We start from the raw sequence: 8,923 nt of genomic DNA on the forward strand, positions 1-8,923 counted from the left end.
CCTACCGGGTCAGGCCCCGCTCCCTGCGGCCCGGCCAGGCCCGCCCTCAGCGGCTGGACCGGCGCACCAGGGGGCGCTGCCCCGTGACGGCAGCGACCAACGGCGGGCGCTGCCTTCGCCTCCAAGGCCGGAGGAAGGTGGCGGCGCTGGGCTGCCGGTGGCGATGGTGCCGTCCTACGGCGAGGCTCCCCCCGCGGGCCTGTCGCTACCGAGGGATATAAGGAAAGGGAGTGCCTGGAAAACATAGGGTTAAAATACTTTTAGCTTAACTTAGGTCTAAGATGGAGAACAATGTTTGCGGTGTAAGTCTGTGGTGTCATAACAGAATTTAGTAGTCTTACTAACATGAGTGAACTATTTCTTACCATCCTTCTAGTTACCAGTTAGTTTGGGGACAGTGACTCCCGAACATCTGCTAGCTTAGGATACTCCTTGTCTGCCCATCCTGTTCTGCTTGCAGTATTTCCTGCCCTTGCCTTCTTCAGGTATGAGAGGATACTGGACTGCCTGGAGGGGTGTCTGATTGGCAATCCCCACTTTCCTCTTGTGGTGGTTCCTGTCTCACAGGCGGTTTATTGTGATAAACACATAAATGTATTGGCTTTCGCAAATCATAGGTGTCGTTATGTGTGACCTTCGTGCAAAATTGATTGCCTCTCAAGCTAGCAGATGTTCCGGAGTCACTGTATCCAAACTGATACTTAGAAGGATGGTAAGAAATAATTCACTCATTACAGGGATGAAAGGAAACAATTCACTCTTGTTATTAAGACTACAAAATTCTATTATCACACCACAGACTGACAACACAAACGTTGTTTTCTTAGACCTAAACTGAAAGTATTTTAAGACTGTTGTCCAGGCACTTGCTTTCCTTATGTCCAGTCCCCCTTTCTTTTACCTTTGCAAATTCTTTTGCTATGTATCATGTCACAAGTAATCAGTGTTAAAACAATTAGTATTAATATTTCTGCAAGCAGTTACCTCAAACAGGAGAGATTAGGTAACCATGAAGTTAACTTTTTCCATATTTCTTCAAAACCCCAAGAGGTATCATCCTTGGTCATCTCATGAAATACTGTGGTTTGTTTCCAAATTTCCTCCAGATCTCTGTCAATTCTGCCACTTTGTTCTATATAGGAACCATCGATTATGGAACAAACCCCTCCTCGTGAAGCCAATAACCTGTCTAGAGACATTTGGTTCTTGGAACAATTTTGCACTTAAGTGCAAGCCTTGGTCAGAAGAAATTGCTGCTGGTACTCCAAAATGAGGCATTATCTTGTTTAATGCTTCTGGCCAGCATGAAAAAGTATCCGTTAACACCAACAAATATCGCTAACCCCCTTTTCTCAGTAATTCAGAAAAATCTATTTGCCACTGCTGTCCCGGGTAACTTCCTCTCCCAAGTTCTCTTATGTTTCCCCTGAACTCGCTTCCACAGTTGATTATAGGGATTTACAATTTGCCCACCAGGTATCTGAACCCAACCCTCTTTGTTTTCCTGCCTTTTCAGATCTTCCATCAACTTTTTATCCTCTTTTGAATATCTAGGTTCAGATTTCTCAATTGTTAGTTTGCCGTCAGTCAGGGGTTAAGGACATGATTTTAGATTGTTCAGCTGCTCGTTCGGCTTCAAAATCGGCCAAATTATTTCCAATTTTCTGATTAGGGTCACCTTGTTGATGTCCTCTACAATACATAATAGCTACTTCCTCAGGTAGCTGAACAACAGTTTCTGTAGCATGTTTAGTCTGTTTCCCTTGTATGTTCAAAAGTCCTCGTTCTTTCCAGATAGCACCATGTGCATGGACCACACCAAATGCATATTTAGAACCAGTCCAAATATTTATCCTTTTATCTTTAGCCAGTTCCAGGGCTCTCATTAATGCTATTATTTGAAAAAAAGGCTTATAAAAAGTGGAAGCAAGGACAGGCGGCCTGGGAAGAGTACAGGGATGTTGTCCGGGAAGCTAGGGACCAGGTTAGGAAAGCTAAGGCCCAGTTAGAATTAAACTTGGCTAGGGATATTAAGGATAACAGGAAGGGATTCTACAGGTACATAGCAAATAAAAAACAGACTAGGGACAACGTAGGCCCCCTCAGGAAGCTCTCAGGTGAACTAGCTACACAGGATTTGGAGCAGGCTGAGGTTCTGAATGACTTCTTTGCCTCGGTCTTCACTGGCAAAGGCTCTGACCACACCACCCAAGTCTTGGAAGGCAGACGCAGGGACTGTGAGAATGAAGACCTTGGGCCCACTGTAGGAGAGGAACTGGTTTGAGACCATCTTAAAAATCTGAACGTGCACAAGTCCATGGGTCCTGATGAAATCCATCCGCAGGTCCTGAAGGAGCTGGTGAATGAAGTTGCTAAGCCGCTGGCCATCATATTTGAGAAATCATGGCAGTCAGGTGAAGTTCCTGATGACTGGAAAAAGGGAAATATAACCCCCATTTTCAAGAAGGGGAAAATGGATGACCCGGGGAATTACAGACCAGTCAGTCTCACCTCTGTGCCTGGCAAAATCCTGGAGCAGATTCTCCTGGAAGGCATGCTAAGGCACATGAAAAACAACAAGGTGCTTGGTGACAGCCAGCATGGCTTCACCAAAGGGAAATCTTGCCTGACCAATTTGGTGGCCTTCTATGATGGGGCTATGGAACTGATGGACAGGGGTAGAGCAGTTGATGTCATCTACCTGGACTTGTGTAAAGCATTCGACACTGTCCCACACGACATCCTTGTCTCTAAATTGGAGAGACATCAGTTTGATAGGTGGACCACTCGGTGGATAAAGAACTGGCTGGATGGCCACACAAAGAGTTGTGGTCAATGGCTCAATGTCTAGCTGGAGACCAGTAACGAGTGGTGTCCCTTTTCGGTGTTGGACCGGTCTTGTTACACATCTTCATCGCTGATATGGACAGTGGGATTGAGTGCGCCCTCAGCAAGTTTGCTGATGACACCAAGCTGTGTGGTTCGGTTGATACGCTGGAGGGAAGGAATGCCATCCAGAATGACCTTGACATGCTTGTGAGGTGGGCTGATGCCAGCCTCATGAAGTTTAACCATGCCGAGTGCAAGGTCCTACACCTGGGTCAGAGCAATTCCAGGCACAGCTACAGGCTGGGCAGAGAAGAGATTCAATGCACCTCTGCAGAAAAGGACTTGGGGGTGCTGGTCAATGAGAAAATGAACATGAGCCGGCTTCAGTGTGCGCTTCCAGCCCAGAAAGAAACCGTATCCTGGGCTGCATCAAAAGGAGCATGACCAGCAGGTCGAAGGAGGTGATCCTGCCCCTCTACTCTGCTCTTGTGAGACCTCACCTGGAGTATTGTGTGCAGTTCTGCTGTTCTCAACATAAAAAGGACATGGAACTGTTGGACCAGGTCCAGAGAAGGGCCACGAGAATGATCAGGGGACTGGAGCACCTCCCATGTGAAGACAGGCTGAGAAAGTTGGGGCTGTTCAGCCTGGAGAAGAGAAGGCTGCGTGGAGACCTCATAGCAGCCTTCCAGTATCTGAAGGGGGGCCTATAGGTTGCTGGGGAGGGGCTCTTCATTAGGGACTGTAGTCATAGGACAAGGGGTAACAGGTTAAAACTTAAACAGGGGAAGTTTAGATTGGATATAAGGAGGAAATTCTTTCCTGTAAGGGTGGTGAGGCACTGGAATAGGTTGCCCAGGGACATTGTGAATGCTCCATCCTGGCAGTATTCAAGACCAGGTTGGACAAAGCCTTGGGTGATATGCTTTAGTGTGAGGTGTCCCTGCCTGTGGCAGGGGGGTTGGAACTTGATGATCTTAAGGTCCTTTCCAACCCTAACTATTCTATGATTCTATTTCTGCCTTTTGGGCAGAGGTGTTTGCAGGTAAAGGGTTAGCTTCTTTTACTTGTGAAGTGGTGGTAATGCCATATGCTGCTTTTCGTTCACCAGTTTTTATTTATCTCCTATCATCAGTATACCAAGAATCAAATCTGGTCCTCTCAAATATACAGTCTCTACAGTGGCCAAGCAGTCATGTGTTAGTGGTCCTGTTGGTTGTTCCTGCAAAAAGGATGCTGGATTGATGATCTTAATGTCCTTTCCAACCCTAACTATTCTATGATTCTATGATTCACAGCATTAGTGACCACAATTTCTATATCTTCGTGTTCCATAAGGATGGCCTGGTATTTTAAAAAACGTGAAGGAGATAACCAGTGGGCTCCTTTCTGTTCCAGGAACTGCTGATACAACATGGGACACTAGTACAATAATCTTCTGTCCCAAGCTGAATATGCGAGCCTCTTCAGTATTCATGAGAACTGCCGCCACAGCTCTTAGGCATCCGGGCCATCCTTTGCTCGCTTCATCCAGCTGTTTTGAAAAAATATGCCACTGCCTTTTTGTAGGGTCCTAGTTTCTGAGCAAGGACCCCCAATGCTACTATTTGTTTTTCATGAGAATACAGCCAAATGGGTTCATTTACATCTGCAAGTCCCAGAGCTGGAGATCTCATTAGCTCTGGTTTTGAATTTCTAAAAGCCCCCTCTGCTGAATCAGTCCACTCCAAAGAGGGAGGGTTTCCTTTCAACAGTTCATAGAGTGGTCTTACCAGAACACCATAATAATTGGCCAATGGTAAGCAAAAGAAAGCGTCCTTTAAATCCAAGACAGCCCACCATTTCTGATCATTATTCAATTTAGTCAATCAGTCATATGAATTAGCTACTACTGGACAAATATCCTCTGCAATTTTGTTGATTGCTCTGAGATCTTGAGCCAATCTGAACTTTTCCCACCACATTTCTTTACTGTCCAGATAGGAGTATTATATTCCAATTCACATTCAGTTAGTAATCTATACTTTAAGTTTTATCAATGATTTTTTGATTCCCTTTGATCTTCTAATTTTAAGGGATATTGTTTTATTCTAATTGGGCAACCCCTCCCCCCCCTTTTTATTTCCACTTTAACAGGCAAAGCATTTTTCGCCTTACCTGGAACTTCAGATGCCCATACTCCCAAATATACCTGATTCAGGTTTTCTTCTATTTCAGGGGGCTCCTCCTGTTTGCTTTTTGCTGAATTAAAGATAAACTCGAAACTGCAATTAATTGTTTTTAACTCTAAATTCCATCTTACCTTCTTTAAATGTTGCTTCTTGCTCTAATAAAGATTTTGAATAATTTGGCATGCATAAAAATTTCTGCATTCCTATTTGTTTTCCCAATTTGTACTTTAAAGGTTTCAGAAAGAAAGTCTCTTTTTTTTTTTTTCTTTCTCTTTTCCTTCATGGCCAGTAGCTCTCACATCTGTAACAAATTCTTTTCCTCTGATTTAACATCAAAAAAGTAATTCACTCTTGTTAGCAAGACTACTAACTTGTGTTATCACACCACAGGCTTACAATACAAACGTTCTCTATCTTAGACCTAAGTTAACTTAAAAGTATTTTAACCCTATGTTTTCCAGGCACTTGCTTTCCTTATATCACCAAGGTCAGCTCCCCCCGTGCTCGGACAACGGCGCGGCCTCCACCACCTGCTGCCGGAGCTCCTGAAGCTCTGTCTGCTCTCCTGGGCAGGGTGTCCAGTGTGGGATGTGGTGCCGGTGCTGCCAGAGGCTGTCCCTGCAGGCGAAGGGTCTCTCTCGGGGTACCTGTGGAAGGCTTCAGCTCTGCGTGTGTGCTGGGAAGGCTCATCCGTGCCAGACCAACAGCAAATGCCCACCACAGGGGCAATGTAGACCCTTCATGGCAGGAGGTCGATGAACAAGACATGGCAGCAGCCAGTGCTTTCTAAGGAGAAAGCATCCAGAGGAAACAAAGCAGAGCTCTGGAGCTTTGTAGGTGGACTGCCTGCCCTTCCAAGAGATGGGGACCCCGACAGGGCACTGCCAGGCTGCTGGAGTCTCCCAGGTCCCAAGAGTGGATGAAGGTTGAGCTTAGGCACGAACTTAAACCCTCAGCAATCACTTAAATCCATAGGGAGAGAGCATTCCTGAGCCATCTAAGATTACAAGACTGCATCGGGGCACCTGGAGAGGGAGGGAACCTCAGCAGAGAAACACTGCTGGTACCTCTGAACCCCTGTTCAGGTGGACAGCGGCTCAAACGTGGTTTTGTTCAAGGCTGCATCACCTCTCCCATGTGCTTTGTATTCCATTCCACAATGAGCAGCATATATGCAATGCCTCTGAAAGGAATTTTATGTGGGAATGATACTAAAACCATACAGGCACATTGGAAAGGCACTTCCAGAGCAGCTCCAGTCCCCTTGAAGAAGCACAGAAAGGATTGCTCTTGGATTTACCCCTTTGATACCTAAAAGCTGCCACTCCAAGTGTAATCTGGTAGAAAGGAAAGGCGCATAAGTCACAACTCTGCTTTACAGCATACCTCTATGGTGTAGATACACCAGCCCCTCCATGCGAGAAGGTACGTAAACATCTGCAGCACAGCTTTTCAGAATAAACCTATACAGGCTATGTTTTCAGGCAGCACACAAATGAACGCGGTGGTAGCTGCAAAGGATGACCCATAGTGCCACTGATCATTTCACTGTCACAGTGAATTTATAAGCAGTGTGTTCCAAAGGTCACTCAGGGCTCACATGGTGTATATTGGCAAGACAAGATTTGTACAATGCCAGTAACATACCTGCTCCTTTCTTTCGCTTAAAAAGCAAATCAGTACCTTAGTTGAAAAGTTGGGTTTGGTTTGCTTCTTCTGCAGCCTTGGAAGTGTTAAACAGAAGTATCAAAATATTTCTGATAGCTGTTACTACCCACTGGAAATAAAAATGAAAGCAATGCATTTTCCAAGACAAATGAGCCTGCATTAGGAAGGCAAGAAAACACATGAATGTATACAAACATAACTGGCTGGCAATACGACATCACTGGCACATGGCAACCCCAGTGCAAGCTTGGGAAGGCTGCCTTTGATTACGGAGGTGGTCTTAAGGCCGTAAAGGATTTTTAATCCTTTTCTCATCATCTGAGGAAAGTTTCAGAATTACAAGAGACATCTCAGTTTGTCAATGGCAGCAACAAGGAAGCACCGAGCCAAGCCCCCGCAAAGCAGTTACCTCCTAACCGTGACAGCACAGGTGTGGTATTTAAGTCATCTTTCTGCATTAGGCAGAGACTGCCCTGGTGCAAGCTTTAAGGATGACAAAGACAGGAGGATGGAGACACTTTCAGTGCCAAAAATTCACCGTTTTTTCATAACATACTAAACATTTTTTATGACACAGTGTTATTTGAATGACTGCAATTTACATCCACTGAACTGTGACACCGCATTAACTGAAGATGTAATAATTGATTACAAAAGCTTTGATTGTAAATGCAAGTTGTACCTAAAAGAGAGTTAAAAAGCTGGGAAGGGATCTTACTTATTTTCCCGTATTAAGACTGGTGAGTAGGACTGAAGTTTTTTCAGGGATAAAGTGTGTATTTGAGAGAGAAATACACGGTACACTGAGGGTAACAACATTTACTAGAATGTCAATTAAGGCGAGCCCTGTCCTTTTCACATAACAAAGTTGGCTCTTGCACAAGAAGGCGGGTGAGGAAAAGCGATGTGAAAGCCAGGCAAGAAAACTATGCCAAGTTCCTGACAATTCAGCACGTGGCAGAAGGCTTTGCTAGGATGTTCCCATACACACACTATACCTGCAATAGACCTGACAGAGAAGAGCTTCATCAGTGGCCACCCCTTTCCCCCCACCAGGAGCCCTCCCTCTGAGGCCAGACCAGACCCTTCCCACAGCCCATTCTCCCAGCAGATACCCCCCCTTTTCCCTAGTTCTCTCTTACCTTGGCGCTGCACAGCCTACATGAACTGGGCTCTCTCCCTGACTGATCTCTCCCACCTCTCCTCCCTGCAGGGTGTCCATGTCAACTCGTCTCCCTCCAGTTCTCTGACTGGGGTTTCAGTTAGTAGAGGCACAGACTCTACTGCTCTCCACTAGACCCAGTTTTGCTGCTTAGAATGCACCCCCGACCTGTCATAAGACATTACTTATAATTTATCATTAGTATCTTACACATTGTTTATTGTATGCCATATAAATCAAATAAACTCAAAGATATATGGTATCAAAAATAAAAATATTGACGTGTTCCAAATATATAAATACTTTTAGAAATTCAGCTTCTTATTTTGAGGTCTTGAGTCCACTTTGTTCAGTAAGACTCTGCAGACTCAGAACTGCAAGAATGACAAAAGTCAGAAGACGCTGTGAAAATAAATACATAAAAGATGACAGTTTAGGGTCCAAGACTTCCCCAAGAGTCCCAGACAGTTTACAGCCTAAGATAAGTCAACTTTGGAAATGACACTGACCAGGTTTTCTGACTAGTCTGCAACATATTGCTGCAAGAGACACACTCCAGGCTGACCGAGTGGGCATGCAGCCAGGCAGCATGAAACTGAAGTCAACCAGCACAGAATACCTAGGTATCCTGGGAAGCACCCTGCTCACTCTTCCCAAGTCTGAAGCCTCGATTTTCAGAGCGTGTGTGTGAATTCATTGTTTAAACTAACCTCCAAGACAACAGTCTTGCCTAAGCCGGTGGGCATTCTGCAAAGGCAAGAGAGGCAGCTCACTGGAGCATAGTTCACCTCAAGGTTCATCTTTCTAACTGAGAAGCTGCCATCACATGAGTCTGCCCAGCAAATCATGGAAAACTGGCTCGCCTTGGCCAGGAAGGCACAAACACAACTGCCAAATGGTCAAAGCATTTCTGAACGGCAAGTAATAGGAGAGACTAAAAAACACCAACAGCTTGCTGCCAGCTTTAGCCAGATTGCTCCTTTCCATCACTGCTGGTACACTTTGATTAAACAGATTTACTGCACATATATATTTGATTAATCAGCTGTTGGAGTCCCCCACCCCTTTTCTAATGAGGAGAAACATCACACCC

Source organism: Neopsephotus bourkii, unplaced genomic scaffold, assembly GCF_033783945.1.
Source record: "Neopsephotus bourkii isolate Nb327-2 ecotype Australia unplaced genomic scaffold, CSIRO-AGI_Nbou_v1 NB_1770, whole genome shotgun sequence".
In the NCBI taxonomy this organism is placed as follows: Eukaryota; Metazoa; Chordata; class Aves; order Psittaciformes; family Psittacidae; genus Neopsephotus; species Neopsephotus bourkii.